At 46.9% G+C, this 19,302-nt stretch overlaps 1 long non-coding RNA gene across 1 annotated transcript; it reads left to right on the forward strand.

Annotated features, from left to right (window-relative positions):
- Nucleotides 1-138: 138 nt before the first annotated feature.
- Nucleotides 139-9,245, forward strand: LOC144755866 (uncharacterized). The gene is made up of 2 exons (XR_013594982.1): nucleotides 139-8,496; nucleotides 9,141-9,245. It is a non-coding gene; the product is annotated as an uncharacterized LOC144755866 (long non-coding RNA).
- Nucleotides 9,246-19,302: the final 10,057 nt, after the last annotated feature.

The following is a 19,302-nucleotide window of genomic DNA, read 5'->3' on the forward strand; positions in this document are numbered from 1 at the left end:
CACCACCTCACTCACAGCTCACTGCCCATTACTTCCTTTCTATGTTTACTTCTTTCTCAGTTGCTCACCAACTCTGCCTTTTCGCCTCCTTGGCGGGGGGTGGGGGGGGGGGGGGGAGAAATTGTGCTTAGTGTAGTTATAGGCACTCATTGTAGTCATTTACTTTTAAAAATGCGCACATTTAAAATGTGTTTTTTCTTCAATTCCCTTTTCAAGATTGGCATCTGGCAACTTGGAATGGTAAATAGAAAAAATAAATGGCAGCAATATCATAACCTATACGCATACATGGTGACACCATCATGCTGGCCCACCATAGCATCATTTCTCAGATGCATGCATGCTTTATGATCGGGGGCCAGTGGTATGCGATTGTGAAGCTGCAATGTTTTTTGCACATAGATTTACCACATAATCTATCATCTGCTGCATGATCTGCACATTTTATCAAAATAAATGTGTCTAGCGCAAGCGGTTCAAAAGTTACTGAGAATACAGCAACATGTTTTGCAGCGCAGAGGAAGTACTTTTGCCGAGCTTTACTGGTCACCTGTTGGTTATTGCTATATTTAGGAGTACACCTGGTGCTAAGGAGCTGCAACCAATGCCGAGACAGTGTAGACAAGTGTAATGACAAAATAACTAATTAATACTATCACAAAATGTGGTGCATTTCGCCAAATAACTTACCTTTTCTTGTTGCATAATGTGGCCCTTCCATGCACCATAATTCACAGTGACCCCGTTTAGGACTCGCATGCATGCTCAATTCGTAGTGTTTTTTTGCCTGTGCTGCAAAGCATCAGCAACACGCATTTTTAGGTCTCGCCTGAGCCGGCGCATGCGCTGGTCTGGCGAGACATTTAGTGAGTTGGGACATTAGAAATGAGACCACAAGCTTTTTGCCTTAGGCTTGCTGTTAAGCGCGTATGCATGCGCACAGCTGCCATCTGGCTTTCCTCGCAATCAGGCGTCCTCTAGCTTTCCTCTCGCTTGCTCTCCAGACCAGCGCATGCCCCTACCCCTCTCCCACCACAGAGCGTGTCTCGCGGCCACAGGTCTGTTTTAGGTCTCTTCATATTCATGAAGCTCCTCGCTTCCCTCTCTCTTCACAATGCGCCCCTCATCATCCGGTGGAAGCGCTGCGCCTGTTCTGCATCTCCTTGCTTAAAAAACGGATGCACCGCTATTTTCTGAAAGGTGTGTGAGCTTGTGACATGAATGCTATCGAGGAGGCGCTGGCCAATGCTTGTTTATTTAAACTTTCAGGCAATCCAGCGCCGAATGAAATGCAATAATTATGAAGGCGCATTGCCAAAGCTGGAAAGAAAGTGCATGAGTCTGTGTCTGACTTTGTGGTCTGTTCTCTTACAGCAACAGGCATGTGGTCCTATTCTATCAGAAATTGCATGGAAAAGGACTTTTTGGCGAGGGAAGAGGCTGTGGTAGTGTGTGTCCATTGCCATAATTTCGCCTTTATCTTTTTTTTTTGGGTGCACGGCATCCCGGGGGGGGATTTACTTTTCAAAATACAGGCTGGGTTAGGACCGTGAAGAGGATAGAGTGTACACAGAACACTGCTGCAAGCATGCTGAAACGCCATGAACAATTACAGAAATGTTGCTAAAGTCTGCCAGCCTCCACCTTTCACCGGTTGGCTCCTTCTTTCATCGAGTGACGAGCCAACACAAATCAGGAGCGTTGGAAGCTTGCCTCTTGGGTAGCTTCAGTGAGCAGGTTTGGTTTCAAACCCGCCACCTGTCCTGCGCCGACTCTCCTTTGATCCTTGGTGCACTGTGATTATCGCGGTTACGGAGGGAGGCAAGCCTTTGTTATGTTATTTACATTTCCATAGCGCGCGAATCACTCGGGGGCATCTCGGCGCTTGTCTATAAATTTTTACCTGAGGCTGGAAGTCGAAAGTATAATTAAAATAGGAATGCTTTTAGTTGTTTTCTGAAAGTACTATAAATAGAGATTTTGCAGAGGGGAACCGTTAGCTTATTCCAGTATCTTGGAGCTAGATCTGAGAATGCTTTTCCTCCAGTGCGACTCAAACGTATACGTGGCACTCGTAGAAGACCAAGAGCACCGGATCTGAGGTTTCTACTAGGAATATGTTTGACAAGACTCTTTTGAAGATATTGAGGGCCTCTTCCATTGAGCGCGTTGTAGGTGAGACAGCAGATCTTAAAAAACGATCTCTTTCTCACCGAAAGCCAATGAAGCTCTCTCAGCAAAGCAGCCGAGAGGGAGCCCGCTGGGCGGTTCAGTACCATTCTGGTGTCCGTGTTCTGAATCACTTGCAGTTTGCTTAGCAGAGTCTCTCCCACTTCTGCCAACAGAGCATTGTCGTAGTCCAAACGGCTAATGACAATGGCTTGGACCAGGGTTCTGCGATGGTTCGTGGGCATGAAAGAGAGGACTCTGCGCAGCAAATGCAAACTATAGCAGCAGGAGCTAGTAGTGGCAGCAATGTGTTCTTTTCATAGTTAGTAACTGATCTAGTTTTAGGCCTAGATTTTTAACACACTGTGTTGGAACAGGAGCTGCTCCTAGTTGGGAGGGCCACCATTCATCGGACCAACTAGCTGTAGCTTTTCCCATTAGCATTACCTCTGTTTTACCGGGATTCAACTGGAGACCGTTCTGCGTCATCCAGCTAGAGATTACAAACATTCCTCTGGCAAACCGTGCTTTCTCTGCTTCTATATCCGGACCAAGAGTGAACATAAGCTGAGTATCATCAGCATACAAGATGATCTCAAAACCTAGCTGTTCTACTAATTTTGCCAACTGAGCCATATAAATTTTAAATTTGCTTGCTTTTAATGAACAGAAATGTGGCTGGAGTGACAGCTGCTAGCTGCTCTGTTCCCCTTGTCGTGCCACTACATTTTCGAAGCTAAACATCTATTCACAGAGGGGGCTGGGGGCGCCTTAGGAGAAAGATGATTAGATTTAGTTCAAAGTAACCAGAGCTCATTACAACCATTTGAAAAACCACACACCACAATGTGAACAGTGCTGGTAGGCCAGACTGCGAGCAGCCTCTCTCGTACACGGCGTTTTGAATGTACTGTGTATTGCAATTCCATATATGTAGTTCTTATTATCCCCGTCAAGGCGCCTTTCTGAAAAAAAAGTTTGCTCTTACACTGAATAAAACATTTAATAAACATAATTACGTTCTTTTAGAAAAGCAAGAAGGTGTTCTTATGGTGGTTGACATTTATTCCACACATCTAGGTGCAAGCTACACAGATATGTGGCTAAGAGTACAATGTGGATGGGGGCAATTAGGTGAGACTGGATCGCAGCGATGCTGGCCACCACGTCAATGTCACTAGATTCGTGCTCGACACTAATGCCTCATCGGGAAGTGCTATATAAAGCCAACTTGGGTCACTGAAAAAGCATGGCGACATGGACACCATAACAGGTCTGCGTTCAAAGGCAGTCTAAAACAAACATCACGCACTCCTGCCAGTGAAACCCGCAGATACAATAATCATAATACTAATGGTACTTTAGGCACGAATGTTGTCAAGAATACATCACAGAAACGGTTAGTGTACAAGTCAACCAAATGCACACTTTTGCCACTTTTTACTTTTCACTGCCCTCATGTTGGAGCCCCGTCAGCCCTCCAAATGTCCTGGGTAAATGGATAAAGGTTGCTCCAGTAACAGACGCATAGCCCAGGACCCCAGGCCAGCTTGCATGAACACACCCTTAGCATTTGTAGTAAAGTACTCCCGGCAGGCCAGGCTACTGTAAAATACTCCACTACCCTCAAAGTCAGACTGCAGAGAAATGTTTTATGAATGTAAAATCATTTTCGTGAGATCCTGGTCCTGAAATGAAATGTTAGCAGAGATGTTTAGTTACCCACGCTAAGCTACATTTCTCTGCATAGGGATGCTGTGACTGACTCCATCTAAATGTTAGTTAATCTTTCTGAGAATATTCTGAACAGAATGTTACACACACAAAGACGCCCCTCTAGGTGCTAACTTTACCGCAATGCATGGTATTGTTCTTAGAGGTACTAACACTGGTCACTAACTTCACGCCCAGTGGGTGGTGCACCTCCCCCCAGTTTCTTGACCGACGGATGACCCTAGATTTAATGTAGCAGGAGAAGACGTGACCATGTGAACAGGAAGCGTAGCACTACGTCATAATGAAAGAGAAAGAAATAGGAAGTGGAGTCCGAACTTGGCACATCCACTACAAATGGTGGTATGCCACACTGCCTATTCAACTAGGGTGTTACAGACTATTTATTTTTGTAGTTTTGTATTGCACGGACAAGACCCTTGGGTATCAGAGCGCTCCAAGTAGATTTGGAATCATAAAACTGAATTTCCGGGTAAACTGCAGTTTCTCCTCATGGTTCATAACGGTGGCTTAAAAAAGAGAACTACAAGTAACGAGCATTGGCATAGCCAATAGGTCTCGCTTTTGGGACCTTATAAGTGTTTAGCCATGGAACAGTTGATATTGTTGCACCAAGGACATTGTGCTGCATAACTAAATACTTAAGGTCCCAAAAGCGAGACCTATTGGCAATGCCAATGCTTGTTTGCTGATAATATTCAGCACTAGCAAAGTCAATGGCTCGAAAAGGTACGACCATTGGCTTTGGCAGTGCTTATTTTTTTTCATCATTATGTGCTACCCAATGGTTTCAGGTTACTGTAATTTCGAGTCTGCTTAATGCCTATTCTTTGTGCCAACAAAATCACATGGTTCAGGATTTAGTTTCTATTCCTTTTTTAGGTCTCGCTGCATAGACTGCACAGGCAAAAAGACCGTTAGCAATCGCTTTGGCTTCTCAGCCAAAAACGTGAACGCGTTCCATTGCCTTCAATGGTAACACGTGCACGTGCGGCGATTCACTTGCGGGGGCGTGCCGCGCCATATTGTAGCAATTATGGCTCCTGGCCCTGCTTGCTCTCGCAAGTGAACCGCTTTCACTTTTGCCTACACTCGCCCCTCCCCCGGCTGCCTCCTTTTAGGGCGAGGAATGTGCTTGTTCTTTTCTTTTTGTTGTCGGTGCAACATTTCTGAGGTCGGCTGGGGTTCTGCAATTTGCTGCCACACCATTCTCCGTTGCCCTTCCTGCAGTTAGGTTTACCAGAAGTAAAACGTTCTTGTAAGCGGCTGCCCTCGTGCTCGCAGGAAGACATAAATATATGGCCGGGGTCGTGGCCAGCGTGCCTCATCACAAAGGGCCGGCGCGTCTTGCCACAGTGCTGTACTTCTAGCTTACTGTACAGTTCAGTTTTTATTTCTTGAACACTCCATTTGATAACCCTTTTTGTGAAGGGGCAAATTTAACGAGCTACTGATTTTCTTGTTTAAAACGCAAACGGTGCCAGAAAAGAATATTTCCAGAACTACCCGGAATACCCATCCTTGCCCACAGTCAGAAGAATTGGCCCCGTCCTCTGCTCATTTGCACGTGCACATGCATAATAAATGCATTAAGTCGCTCAGCTGCACAGCCTGTTGCTGTGTTTCTTCAGGTAATGCTCTGTAAGAGCACCTGCTTTTCTTGACGTGCATAATGGTCATTCAGAATAGTACAAGTATTTGAAGAAACCGAATAAAGTAGAATGCCATTGCTGTTCTTTTTATACTGAGGCAGTTCCAGGCTATTACGATTGTTGAAAGACATTTCCCTGCCTGTGTTTCTATAACAAGGCAGAGGAGCTTTAACAACTAATACAGCCCAAGTCAGAAGGGCTATATACCTAATGGAATACTTAACACACTGAGGGTAGAAGATTCTAAAATAAACTGGAAGAAGTAGAGAGACGAGCAAAATGTCGGCGCAGAAAGTCTCTACTATTCATTATTGGCCCTGAGCCACTTCATTATCTTCAGTCGAGGTCCCAACATACTAATGTTCCAATTAAGTATTAACACCCTCTTCTGCAATCATGCACTTGAGGTGAGGGTACGAACACAGGAGGAGGGGAAACTGCCATTAATGCATCACTTAATATAGATAGACAAACAGTGTGATAGCATATGGTATTCCACCTTACTTCCGCATGCAGCTACTCCTTCCCACTCTCTGTATGCTGTGTATGCCTCCTCTCCCTCAACTCATAGAAATATTGTATGCAGTCAAAGTATTTAACCCCCCTCATTCTAAGGCTTCTGGTTATCTCGGCTAACATCAGAATTTCACAGCGCTGCTCATATTTTTTTAGATTGCGTTTTTTAGTGCACCATATTTCCTTTGAGTCTTTTCACAACGCAAGTTAAAATACAGAATGGCAGAGATTCATTTTAGTTGGTAAAAGGAGGGTCCTTATTCGGTATTCTTTCTTCACTGCGAAAGTTTGGGTTTAGTGAAGTGGACACAGGAGCAGTTTAGTTTTTAGGTCTTTCTTGGGAATGATGTAGTTTGGTTTTTTGATTGTACACTTCTGTGAATGGTGATTGTTGACTTATGCCAAATCAGATTCACTTCCCTTATGTAACTTATGAAATACATTTAAGTGTAACATGCACATAATTTTTATTGAATTATTATTTACAAAGACAAATAGTAATGCAATCAATTCATAATTTAACCTGATCAGTATGTTTCTGACGTTTCCAGGTTTTAAAAAGACCCCTTCGTTGTCTTTGGCGGATATAGTAGAACTTGCCGTAACGGTATTATATACATTCTTTAAACAAGCGTTGGCATAGCCAATAGGTCTCGCCTTTCGGACCTTATAAGTGTTTAGCCATGCAACAGTTGATGTTGTTGCACCAAGGATATTCTGAGGCATAACTAAATACTTATAAGGTCCCAAAAGCGAGACCTATTGGCTATGCCAATGCTTGTTTTAAGTACACTATCGTTCTAAGAAGTAAGCATACTGTGTTTTTTCATATATATATATATATACTTTTTACTGCAATAAATTAATCATATGAGACATGAGACATAAGTCATTTTATGTTGATTTATGGCAACTCAAATGTTGAGATTAAATGATATTACATTGAAAGTGGATACGACGGGAGTAAAATAGAAACTGAGGCTAAAAACAGAAGGTGAGCATTAGCAAAGCCACCCAAATCTTGCCTTTTCAATCACTTGATTTTGGTAATGTTTTTTGCCAATGTTGTTAATCACTTATCAAAAAGAAATACTTTTTTGTTCATGCTCAAAGCAAAATTAAAGTGAAATGACTTGTACGAAGACGTGTCATGACACTGTGGTTGGTGTATGTTCATGCATGGATCACCATTTTTACAGTTCCAAGGTGGCGCAACAGGAGGTACAGGGGTGCAATGGTAGATCACCTAGGCGGGAAGTTAATGTAGTGGGTACTGGAAGTAGGCAGAAGAACATGGCAGGTGCATGAGACAAGGAGGATACCATAAACAAGCAAAAAAAATACTAAGAAAGAGTAAAGAAAGAGATTGATGAGCTGTGGTTCGAGGAGTGATGGAGTGTGCTGGGGAGTGGATTATTTGTAGGAAGGAAGTAGCACATAAGAGAGCGCGCGCAAAGAAACACTTGCACTTTTACGGAGTGCTAAAAGAAACAAGCATTGGCAAACACCACTAGGTCTAGTTTATGCAATTTGCTATAGCATGTTCCAGTGTGTTTTAGCCATTGATAGTCAAGTTCGCGCTCTATAAAACATTAAAATAAATAAAGCAGCACCACTGGCCAGTGTTGTGAATCACATGCTGTCCGTTGACTTTGACTATCACTCCCACTCTCACACACTCAAATCAAATCAGAAGTTATTTATTCGGTAACTGTTAAAGTTAACCATAAAAGTTCACATACACGGGTGAAGACAGTTAAAAAAAAAATTGTATATATAATATTGTTAAGATCACATCAGGATTGATTTACGACATTTTAAAACATTTTTTTAAAGGCGATGACTGAAACAATAATACATTCATTTTCTAGCAATTGCAGGATCAAGAATGCTGGTTGACATGGTCTCATGTTGGATTTTTTTAGTACAGGGATAATCCAACTTCTTAAAATACACAGAGCAAGGAAAGGCAGTAAGGATTTACAAGGTTGCACTACCAACAATATACACAAAATTCACAGCAAAATCTTATTTGCCAATGTTGCCCACCTCTTAGGTCCACTGCCTGAGAACCCCAATATTACAAACAAAGAAAGAATAGAGCGGCAACGAAAAAACGAACTGTACAGAGAAAATATCCAACAAAATGTTTATATGCGTTCACGAAAGCAGTTATATGCCTACACATTCGTTCATCGTACGCTGTTTTACCCAGTGGAAATAAGAAGGTGTTGGATACCTCAACCTTTAAATAGGTATCAAAACTTTTTTAATAATGGCATGGGGGTGTCAGGCTTGCGTGTTTCAGCTTGTATCGTAAATTATAGCTATATGTTGTCTTTACAGTTTCAATTCAGAAACGGAGACCTATATGCGCCATCCGAAGATTGCCTTACCCGTTTGCCTTCTTCGTTCATAATATCTGGTGAGATTCCTTTTTCTTGGGTATTCACGCTTTACTGTGTGGGTTCATAATAGGCGACCAACTGTGTAGGAGACATATGGCCCATTCTTGCTGTATTGTCAGTGGCTCTCTAAGCATGTATTTATATTGCACTTAATTCCTTGGTATTTTCTTCACGCTGTCCCCTTTCATACTTTCGTACTTTTTGTGCTGTTTTATGTTTTAAATTTTTCTGCCGGCCAGCGTTTTCAATATGTGTATATCCTACGAGGCGGCAGTTCTGTGCATTTCTTGTCATGACAGTATTTATTATTTTTTGTTTTCTTGTTTGGACTACATACGTATATGTCCAATAGTTCTTATGGCTCCTTTGAAAATTCTGAATGTTTGTAATGTCTTTTGTACACAATTATATAATACATCTGGATACATTGGGTGTGTCATGTTATGTTCTATTTTTTCCCTTCCAGATTTTGCTGTTTGGTTTTTTCTTGTTTCTTTCATGGTCCTTCAATTTGTGTTTTCATATGTAAATAGATTGGGCCTCATGTGTAAATTTTTATTTGTATTTTCCTTCATTAATCTTGTGATGTTTGCTTAAATGTTTTTGTATAAACTATGGATATGTATATCCTGATTATATTATATTATTGTTATATTTACAGCCCTGAGGAAGCCCAACTAGGGCGAAACGCGTTGGCTGTGTTGATAGTTCATGTTTTTCAAGATACTTTATGAAGATTGCATTAAAATCATCCTATGAACATCAATGAAGGACTATTATTCATTTGTGAACGCATATTAACATTTTGTTGGATATTTTCTCTGTACAGTTCGTTTTTTCGTTGCCTCTATTCTTTCTTTGTTTATACTCCAACTTCTTCTCGGGATTGAATAACATTTACAAAAAAACTCACTCTGCACTGCTAAACAATGCAACAGGTACCAGCCTAGCTCGTACAGAACACTCTTACACACTCAGCACCCTAATGATGTGCTACTGGTTCCTAGCAGGTAAATGGATAACACCCTGCACACTCCGTCACCCTAGCCTCCCCTCACCTTCTGGTGCACCACAATTGTCCTATAACCCCGGATGGAAGATAACCAGCCACGCCTCCCGCATACCAGACCGCGCATGGGCAAAGTCACACTTAGTCTGGGTACTCTGGTAGCAGGTGGCAATATGTAGCATGTTTTAATTAGGAGGTAGAAATAAACAAGGGAACGTTAGCAGCCACTCTGGAAGTTCACCCTCAGGCCTCAAAACAATGGTATTACGCAGTCGCTTGACCCACCTATGAAATGTTTCAGATGTTTTCCTGCAACCCAGTCAATCCCCCTCTCGCTACTACATGATGCCAAGATGTCTTCGCGAGGGGCCTGGTGTGGAGAGGGCATTTGGCCTGCCACAGTGCGGGACAAAAAGGGAACAACCAATAATTGGGGAGTAACACAGGGGGGCCTCTTGATAGGAGGATGCACACCGAGCAGTAGATAATGATCTAATTACTCCTAACAGACCCCTTTCTGTCACCAACAAACATACTCATCTGTCCATCTTTTCATCCACCAACACCCTCTTCTTCCTTTTACCACAAAAACACTACCACACAACCCTTACACTCCACTGCACCACATTTATTACCTCTTTTAGCAATCAAATCTAACACAAACACTCTTAACTCATCTCCTCTCACACACCACATACACTCTTTTCCAAAACACATCACCACCCCCTTTACTGTGCAGCTTCCACTCACCAACAACACATACCATACAAATTCTTCTCAGAAAACAGGTACATCATCCCATCCTCTCACTACTACTCAAAAATAAAACAGACCACACACAAAATCTCACACATACCTCTAGAAACATACACCCACTCTCACCTTCTTAACTACACAAAAAATACGCACCCTAAACCAATCCCACTGCCAAGCTTTCTCCCTACCTCCACCCAACACCTAACATGTACAGCAACTCTGTTAACCGCATCTCATGTATTGGACAATTTAGAACCAGACATGACCCACATGCTGCACCACCACCCCGTCCCATTCACCTTCCACCCTAAACATAATGCAAACCTAAAAAGCAACATATCATTCTGCACAACTCCAGGTCTACTGCATAATAAGACTACTCTACAAAAACAACACAGCTCTCGGACTCACTCTCAACCACCACCTACACACACACAAACCCATCAAAATGCCTTCTTAGCCTGCTGGATGAGGAACATGATACAGAACAACTACACTGTTGCTATGCTTATACAGTTAATACCAGCACTAAAGACACACCTGCTACAAGCCCACAAAAACACTGATCACTGTTCTACAAAACAGTCAAAACATCACTAAAGCACATTCTCTAAACTGCTAACTAATAAATGCTCGATCGCTCTCAATAGACAAGCATCACATCTACGACCGCACTGATACACAACCTGACCTACTCCTCATACCTGAATCGTGGTTGGAAGATGACATGGCTCCAGTGTTGATCAAACTATAACGCAAAATCATATTGGAAAAAGAGAAGGTGGCCTAGCTGTTGTATTCAAGCCAACATTAAATATCACTAAAGCGGACAACGTCTCCTTACAAGATTGTGAGGCCCTCTTCACCAGATGCAACGCTACACCATCTTCCTCCTGTAATTTCATCCTCCTGTGTAGACCTCAACCTAGCAATGCAACATTTCCAGATACACTCCTGGACACTGTTTTCAACCTAATAACACTACACTCCAACCTATGCATTCTGAGTGACCTAAACATTTGGTTTAGCAAACCTAATATGCCCCATCCAAAAAACATAATTACTGGCGTAGACGCACTGAACCTGCATCAGATTGTCCACACATATTCCTGGACGTATCCTAGATGCCACTTTTGCTAATACAGAACTAGTTACCTTTCAAACAATGACTCCAGTCACATGATCAGACCACCATTTGCTTTCATCCAACCTAAAAAACCACAAAAACACCTAAATCCGGTGGCATGGCTACGAGCGGCAAGATGGCGGTCGCATTTTAGGTGTGCTCAGGAGCCCTCCCTCATCCGCTCGGCCATCCACTGCCATCAGGACTGCCTGGCACCTTGCGTCACATACCTTGATGCCTGGGGGCCTCCGGAGCTTCCTTTGGGTTATTGGGCATTGATTTTGGGGATGGGCGGACCCAGCCTCCCGGGCCCGCCGTGCGGCATTCTCAAGTAGGTGCTGCTGCTGTGAAGATTCCCGACCCATCGCCGGTCCGATGTCCACGACTGGCCCTGCTTGACTGTGCTGTGGGGCTCCCGGTGTGGAGGGCATCCCTCGTGCCGATTAGATCACTGCTCCCCCTGCAGGGCCCGCCGGCCCCGAAGTTGGTACCTTATACAGCCAGCGAGAGACAGCGGAGGACTGGCGCTGTTGCTCTGGGCTTGCCAGCTCTTCCGAGGTGGGACCAATAGTGTTTGCTGCGCCGTGGCTCCGCTGGGTGCTCCTGTGCCCGCTGGCCGCTTGTAACGCTCCTGCTGAACCCGCGGGGGGCTGGCCTGGACCTTCTTTGTTGCTTCTGAGGCATGGCCTGACGTGACCGGCGCTGCGGGCCTTCCTCCACGGTGCAGCTTACCGGTACTAATGATCCCCTGATGCCCGGACCGGCGTTGCCTGTGCTGCAGGCCTCCATCGGGGGCCAGACTGACTTTGCTGGCCCCGCGGGCCCCATCGGGGACACAGCCTGCCGGGGCGTCGGTCCCCTGTTGATCCCGGGACCCCGGTTTGCGCCTGCTGGGTGGACCACTGGAGGAGGCGCTCCCCTGTTGCCCCCGAGGCCCAGACAGATGTCATTGGCGCAGTGGGCCATCACCTGCTGTGCGACCCACTGAAGAAGTGGTTTCTTGTTGCCCCCGAAGACCAAATGGACACTGCCTGCACTGTGGGCTGCCACCTGCCGAGCAGCCTGCTAGGTGCAGTGTTCTCTAGTCGCCCCTGGGGCCCAGACAGACGCCGCTGACATCACAGGCCTTTATCTGCTGTGGAGCCCGCCGGGAGTGGGGGTCCCACGGAATCCACGAGAGAGAGGCCTGAATACGCCCCTGCTGTGCCCTGCGGCCTGAGCCGCTGCTGCAGGCACAGCTGGTCGTCGTTTGGTGGGTGGAGTGCTCCTGTGAACCGGCCTGAAGGTAAAGAGTGGGGGTGCGGCCGTCAATCGGGCGGCAGCGGGTGAGGGGGGCCCCCTGGTTGGCGCGGCTCCTCTCCCCCCACCTCCTCCCCCCACTCCCCGCTCCTGGCGCGCCTCCTGAGACTTGCTGTTAGGGAGAGCTAACCCCTCCTGCGCACTTATTACGACGGCGCAACCTGCAGGGCTTCTCCTCTCTGGCCCGGGGTGGGGGCAGGAGCACTTTGGCCTCCATTATGGGTGACTGTGTCCCCCTGAGGGGTATGTCCGAGCCAGACACGGAGATCTAATGGGGGTTATAGCCGTAGCTACGGGAGGCAGGACTTGCATGGCTCTCTAATCCTCTCCTTGAGCCAATAATACATCCCTGGGGGCATCTGCCCACATCAACCCTCTAGTCCTGGACCCGCTGCTATTCTTAGACCTCTTCGTCTGCTCTGGTTTGTCCCCCCGGCGGACCTTTCTGTGGCTCTGGCGGAAGGGGACCGCATACAGCCCTGGATCAAGACCCTTCTCTGCTGGCCGCACTGTTCGAAAAGTAGATTGGTCCGTGCCAATTCTTCGCTCCGACTGCTTGCACCTGCCAGCCCCCTGGTCCACCTGCGTTGCTTTGTCGGCTTCCCACTGTGGGGTCCAGTTGTGGGGACTTTGGGAACCTGCGACTCCCTTGGGCTGACCATGGGCAGAACGGGCAAATCGGCGAAGGCCCCTGCCACCCGGACAAAAATGTATTGCTTCACCACCTCGGATGTGGGGACAACCGGGGGAGTGGGTGAACAAGAGGCTCCTCCGCCTGCGACTTGGCCATCATCCTCCAGGCCATCCACGCATCCCAGACCTCGGTGGAGGGCAAGATCGCAGAAGTGCGAGTAGACATGACTCTCATCAGGCAGGACCTCTGCAACGCGACTGCCCGGATAAGAGACTGAAACCCGGATCTCCACTGTGGAGAATGTCATGCAGCAACTTAAGGGGCAAGTGGCCCGTCTTTAATCCCGCACTCAGGAGTTGCATCGTCGGGCGGAAGATGTCAAAAACAGGCCCGACGCAACAACCTCCGCCTGGTGGGCTTCCCGGAGGGAGTGGAGCAGGGCCGCACGGTGAACTTCCTAGAGAAATGGCTGAAGTCATGGGTCCCCGGAGGCTCTCTATCTCCTTGGTTCACGATTGAGCGGGCTCACCGGTCCTTGGCCCCCAAACCGGCACCGGGTGCACCTCCCCGCCTGATCATAATGCGGGTTCTTAATTTCAAAGACCGCAATGCCATCTTTTCTGAAGCCCACAAGCAGCAGGGGCTCCACCATGAAAATTGTGCTTTCATGACCTTCACAGAAAACACCCGCGAGGTCCAGGGCCAGCGTCGCTCTTTTGGAGAGGTTAAGCAAAAATTGAGGGCCCTTAACATTCAGTATTTGCTCCTCTTCCCGGCTTGCTTGCGAGTGGTGTTCGCAAACAAGACATTGTTCTTTGACAACCCAATGGAGGCCTGGACCTGGGCAACGAGGAGCACCCTCTGCGGGCTGAGAACTGAACCCTGGGCTTGGGGGGAGCGGAGGGCCGACTTGGCAATCTCACTCCCTTTGCTCCTCAGCCTCAATGTAACCGATCCCGCGAAGACGGGCCCGCTCCGATTTCCCGCTAGCCCACTCACATCAGTCAATCTTGAAGAGGGACCTTCGACTGGAAGGCGCTCTGGCTCCTCCGGCCGCCTGGGCAACGGAGGTGCTTCGCCCGTGTCTTCTGTGATTGATCTCCCAGACACAGACCTTTCACATAGCCCGATGCTCCTGAAGGACCCTGCTTGAGCTGGTCTCTGCCTGCCGGGCCTGGCTCCGCGGCCGGAGACAGCGATCTAGCTCAGAACTTTTCCCGATGGTCTCGTAAACATGCATCCGGACACAAGGAGGGGTCCTACACGCTTCACCAGTCCCAAGAGTTTTAGTTTGGTTGTTCACTCATTGAAGTTGGGTATTGTTCACATGGGGGGGTCGACAGATGCTGCCGTTCATTGAGTGTAGGGTGGGGACAAGTTTTTTTTTGCCTATCTTATGTTTCTTGCTGTTTTTTGTTTCAGCTATCACGGAATGGCACAAGCTACCTTTGGGAGGGCAGGTAGTGCCCTTGTAGCAAGCAAATGCTCACATCACTGCGGGCTCCCAAGCGCTTCTGTATACCCATATCAATATACACGTCCTAGACCTGGTAACACTTACCATGACCGCTAATACTTTGTCTAGGGCGTCTCTCCACGTGCTATAGTGGAATGTCAACAGCCTGCTGGACCGACACAAACGCACGGCGGTCCTAAAATGTGCGCAACGTCTCCACATAGATATTCTCATGCTCCAGGAAATGCACCTCCTTGGTAATTGCTGCCCCCTCTTAGCTCGCTATGGGTACGATAGAATATGGCAGTCTGGCTTCTCCAGGGGCTCACGAGGGGTGGCCATCCTCCTGAGATGCACCCTGCCCTTCGTCCTCTCCCAAGTGATTCACGATCCCCAAGGTTCGTCTGTGACAGTTTGTCAGTCGCTGGCTGGCTCCCCCCTCACTCTCATGTCTGTATATGCCCACCCGCTCGATGCTCATGTCCACACTTGCACATACTGCAGCCCTGCTGAATAATACGCCCACGGGCAACACAGTTGTTGCGGGTGATTTTAATGCAGTTTTAGCCCCGACCCTTGACACTATGCGTCCTTCCTCCGCTGCCCGAATGGCACGCGCGAAACAGCTGAAGAATTGGACCGAATCCCTGGGACTCTGCGATGCATGGTGCAGATCTTTGTCCCTGCGCCCGACTGTTCTGAGATTCTAGATGTCCGTATTCAGCCCAGAGGAATTTCCGACCACTCTCCAATACTCCTTAGCACAGAGGCTACCCCTCCTTCGGCCCGCCAAACATGGAGGATGAACGCTTGGTTTCTCCAAGATAAAGACATTACAAAAGTGATGGGGAATGAGCTTAAACAATACTTTGCTACTAACTGTGGTTCCATAGCCTCTCGGGTACCCTATGGGGGCGGGGAAGGCAACCATACGGTGCGTCGCTAAAGGGCAGCTTAAGATCCAAAGGCAAGTGCACTTTCGCGAGATCTCCTCCAAGGAAGCACAGGCGCGCCACTTGGAACAGCTATTATCCATATCAGATGATACCGCCCAGGCCAGACAGCTTGCCCACATTTGGGACGACATTAGACAACTATCCCTGGAAGCTGCTAAGCTCCTCTGGAGGTCTTCGATGGCAAGAGTCTATGGTTGGGGGGACAAAAATGGCACGTTCGTGCACAGGCTGGCCACATACCCCAGGGTGAACCGTAATATCCTAGAGGTGGTTGACGAGGCTGGAGCGGTGCAACGTGCCCCTGTGGCGATGGCCAACACCTTTGCTGCCTACTACCGGAGGCTATACACAGCCACAACCCCAAGCTGTCAATCTCCGCTCTCCTTGACCGGGGTAGGGTGTGTCTCCCTAGGCTACAAATGGCTGCTCAGAAGGACCTAGATCGGCCCATCTCATGGAAAGAAATCGAAGAAGCGATCATTCTCACCTCCTCGGGTAAGACCCCAGGCCCGATGGCCTTCCTCAGGAGTATTATGCGGCATACCGAGACACCCTAACGCCCCAACTGGCCAGCCTATTTCATGAGGCCCTGGAGAGAGGTTCCTTTCCGCCTGAAACGGATATCGCCACCATCGTGGTTCTCCCGAAATCCCAGCCTCTCTCCCGTAGATGCGCAGACTACCGTCCCATCTCCCTCCTCAACACCGAAATTAAGCTGGACACCACCATTCTGGCTCAATGATTGAAACCCTACTTAACCCTGCTGGTCCACCCAGACCAATGTGGGTTCAAGCCTCAACGTGGGACCCGCCACTGCCTTTGGAGGCTGCAGCTGGCCCTAGCCCACTGGCACTTGCTTACCCCATACTTAGCACTCTTGTCCGTAGATTTCGAAAAAGCATTTGTTTCGGTGGACTGGACATATTTACAGGGTGTGCTTGCCGAGATGGGGTTCGGGCTCCAATTCAGATCTCTGGTTTATGTCCTTTACGCTCACCCGAGAGCACGAGTGCTGGTCAACGGGGTACTATCAGAGGCCTTTCCCATTGCCAGGGCACTAGGAAGGGTTGCCCCCTTTCCCCTTTGTTTTTCGCCCTGGCGATGGAGCCCTTGGCTTCCCTGGTGTGGGCTGGGGACCGCATCCGTGGATGGAAGTGGCCCAATACCGAAACGGACAAGATCGCATTATACGCGGATGACGTCCTGGTCTTCCTGGCTGAACCAGCCTCCTCCAGGCCATATTACCTCCAGATCTTGCATTCTTTCGAGCATCCCTCAGGTCTGTGGCTAAACCCTGGGAAATCTGTTCTGGTCCCCCTGCATCTCTCTAGGGATTGCTTTGATTGGCAGTCCACCATACTACTTTGACGACAATCCTTTAAATACTTGGGGATATAGATTACCCTCCTTCCCGAGCTGGGCTGGTCCGATGTCCTCATGGCCCCTAGAACAGTCCCTATCTCTGCCAAACATAAGCTGATTCAGCTCTACTACCTGCATGAAGCGTATCTCACTCCACTGCACCTTTACCAAGTGGGCTTGCGCCCGGATGCGTCATGTGCGAGATGTACTCATACCCCGGCTGACTTCCTCCACATGGTTCGGTCGTGCCCCGCTTGCAGCAATTCTGGGGATCTATCGAGGTGGAACTAACAGAGGTATTGGGTTGGGAGGTTCCTCATGATCAACGTCACTCACTACTGCGGATCATGGACAGGCTGGATGGGTCCAGAAATGAAAAGTTATTCTTTAATACAGCTATGATTGCGGGCAAGCGGGACATAGCGGCGGCTTGGAAAAGTCCTGACCCACCTGACCAGGGGAGGTGGTGTAGAGGGGTGGACTGGTGCACGACCCAGGAGAAAGCCCTTTACATGGCCTAGGGGTGCGGCGAAATGTATTGTAGAGTGCGGGGAAGTGGTTGGGTAATGTGGAGGGTTTTGGTTAACCTGATCCCATACCTCGTCTGTGTATGTCTTATGGGGTTCATGATTGTGGGATGCATTGCCTATAGGAATGTACTTGAATTAATGATTTCCGTGTATCTGCTGATTTGTTTTACGTGTTTGAAAATAATAATAAAAAATTTGATTATCAAACAAAGGAACACCTAAATCCACCTTGCATGCATCAACCTACCGACTGTGGAACAAACTCAATTTTGGACACTTAGAAACACAACTATCCACCACTACAGATTTAGGGCCAGATGTATCAAACAGTTTTACCCATTCTGTGTCTATGGGAAAATATGTTCATACATCTGGCTCTTAGACACAATACATTAAGTTAAAAAACTATATGAGTGGCTACAGGAAGATTTGCTATTCGTATACCGCTAAGAACAAAAGATAAAAAAAAAAAACAGGCACCTTGGGAAAATACAGAGCTAAAAGAGTTAAAACTACAAATCAGAAAGCTACAATGTACCTGGCTAAAAACAAAATAACTTTCAAGACAAACTTCCCGAAACTTAACAGATTTTAAAAGTCAGCAATCAAAAAAGCATAAGAAAAAATGCTATTCAGACAGAATTCAAAATCCTAAATGTGCAAATAAAGAACTCTAAAAAATTTCGGAAACCAAATTGCCACGAAGGTGCTCATCTCATTACTCAAGAATTCACAAACAAACTGACAAATCATTACACGACCAACGCAGATACCTTGGACTCCTACTTAAAACCAAGAAAATCCACCAGCACTGACCTTTTTTCAAAAAATCACTCCAAGAGTATGCTAACTCAGCATCTCCATCTCTTCCAACAAACTTCACACAATGAATGTATAAACCTGGTCAAAGCAAGCAGGCCTGCTGGCAGCCCTTCTGACACCTGTCCACAAAAGCCTCCAAGAAAATTCTCCTATCTACCTCTGCTGCCACACCAGTAAGAAGAATCAGCAACAATTCCTTAACTACTTGAATCTTTTCAGAAGATCTAAAAAAAAAGTCATACATACGCCCATTACTAGAGAAAACAAGCCTGGACCCGCTTAATGCTAGTAACTACAGTCCAATTACAAATGGTCCTTTCCTGGGCAAACTGATAGATTTATTCGCCCAGATGTCACAATTCATTGAAGATCATGCCATACTTTCAGACTTCCAAACGGGATTCGGTCCAAGAAGTGGCATTGAATCTGCCTTCATTGCCATCTGTGATGACCTTAAGAACACAGTTGACTGCAACAGAGTTACGGCACTACTTCTGTTGGACCTCTCAGCTGCCTTTGACACGGTTGACCATGACACACTAATACAAACACTCTATGTAGCCCACATAGAGGGGACTGCTTACGACTGGATCACATCCTACCTTCAAAACAGAACTAATGTCATCCATACTCCCCATTCAAAATGTACTTTACAAAAGCAGGGGTCCCTCAAGGCTCTGTCATCTCACCCATGCTTTTCAACATTTACATGAAGTCATTACCAGCATTGATCAATCAATTTCACCTCACATTCTCTAACTGTGCAGATGACACACAAATACTCCTTCAACTGGAAAGCCCCAAAGACATTATAAAATTGCAAATTTTCAGTTGCCTCAGATCTATGGATGACATGGATATTAATGAACATCC

This window comes from Lissotriton helveticus, chromosome 5_1 (genome assembly GCF_964261635.1).
Source record: "Lissotriton helveticus chromosome 5_1, aLisHel1.1, whole genome shotgun sequence".
In the NCBI taxonomy this organism is placed as follows: Eukaryota; Metazoa; Chordata; class Amphibia; order Caudata; family Salamandridae; genus Lissotriton; species Lissotriton helveticus.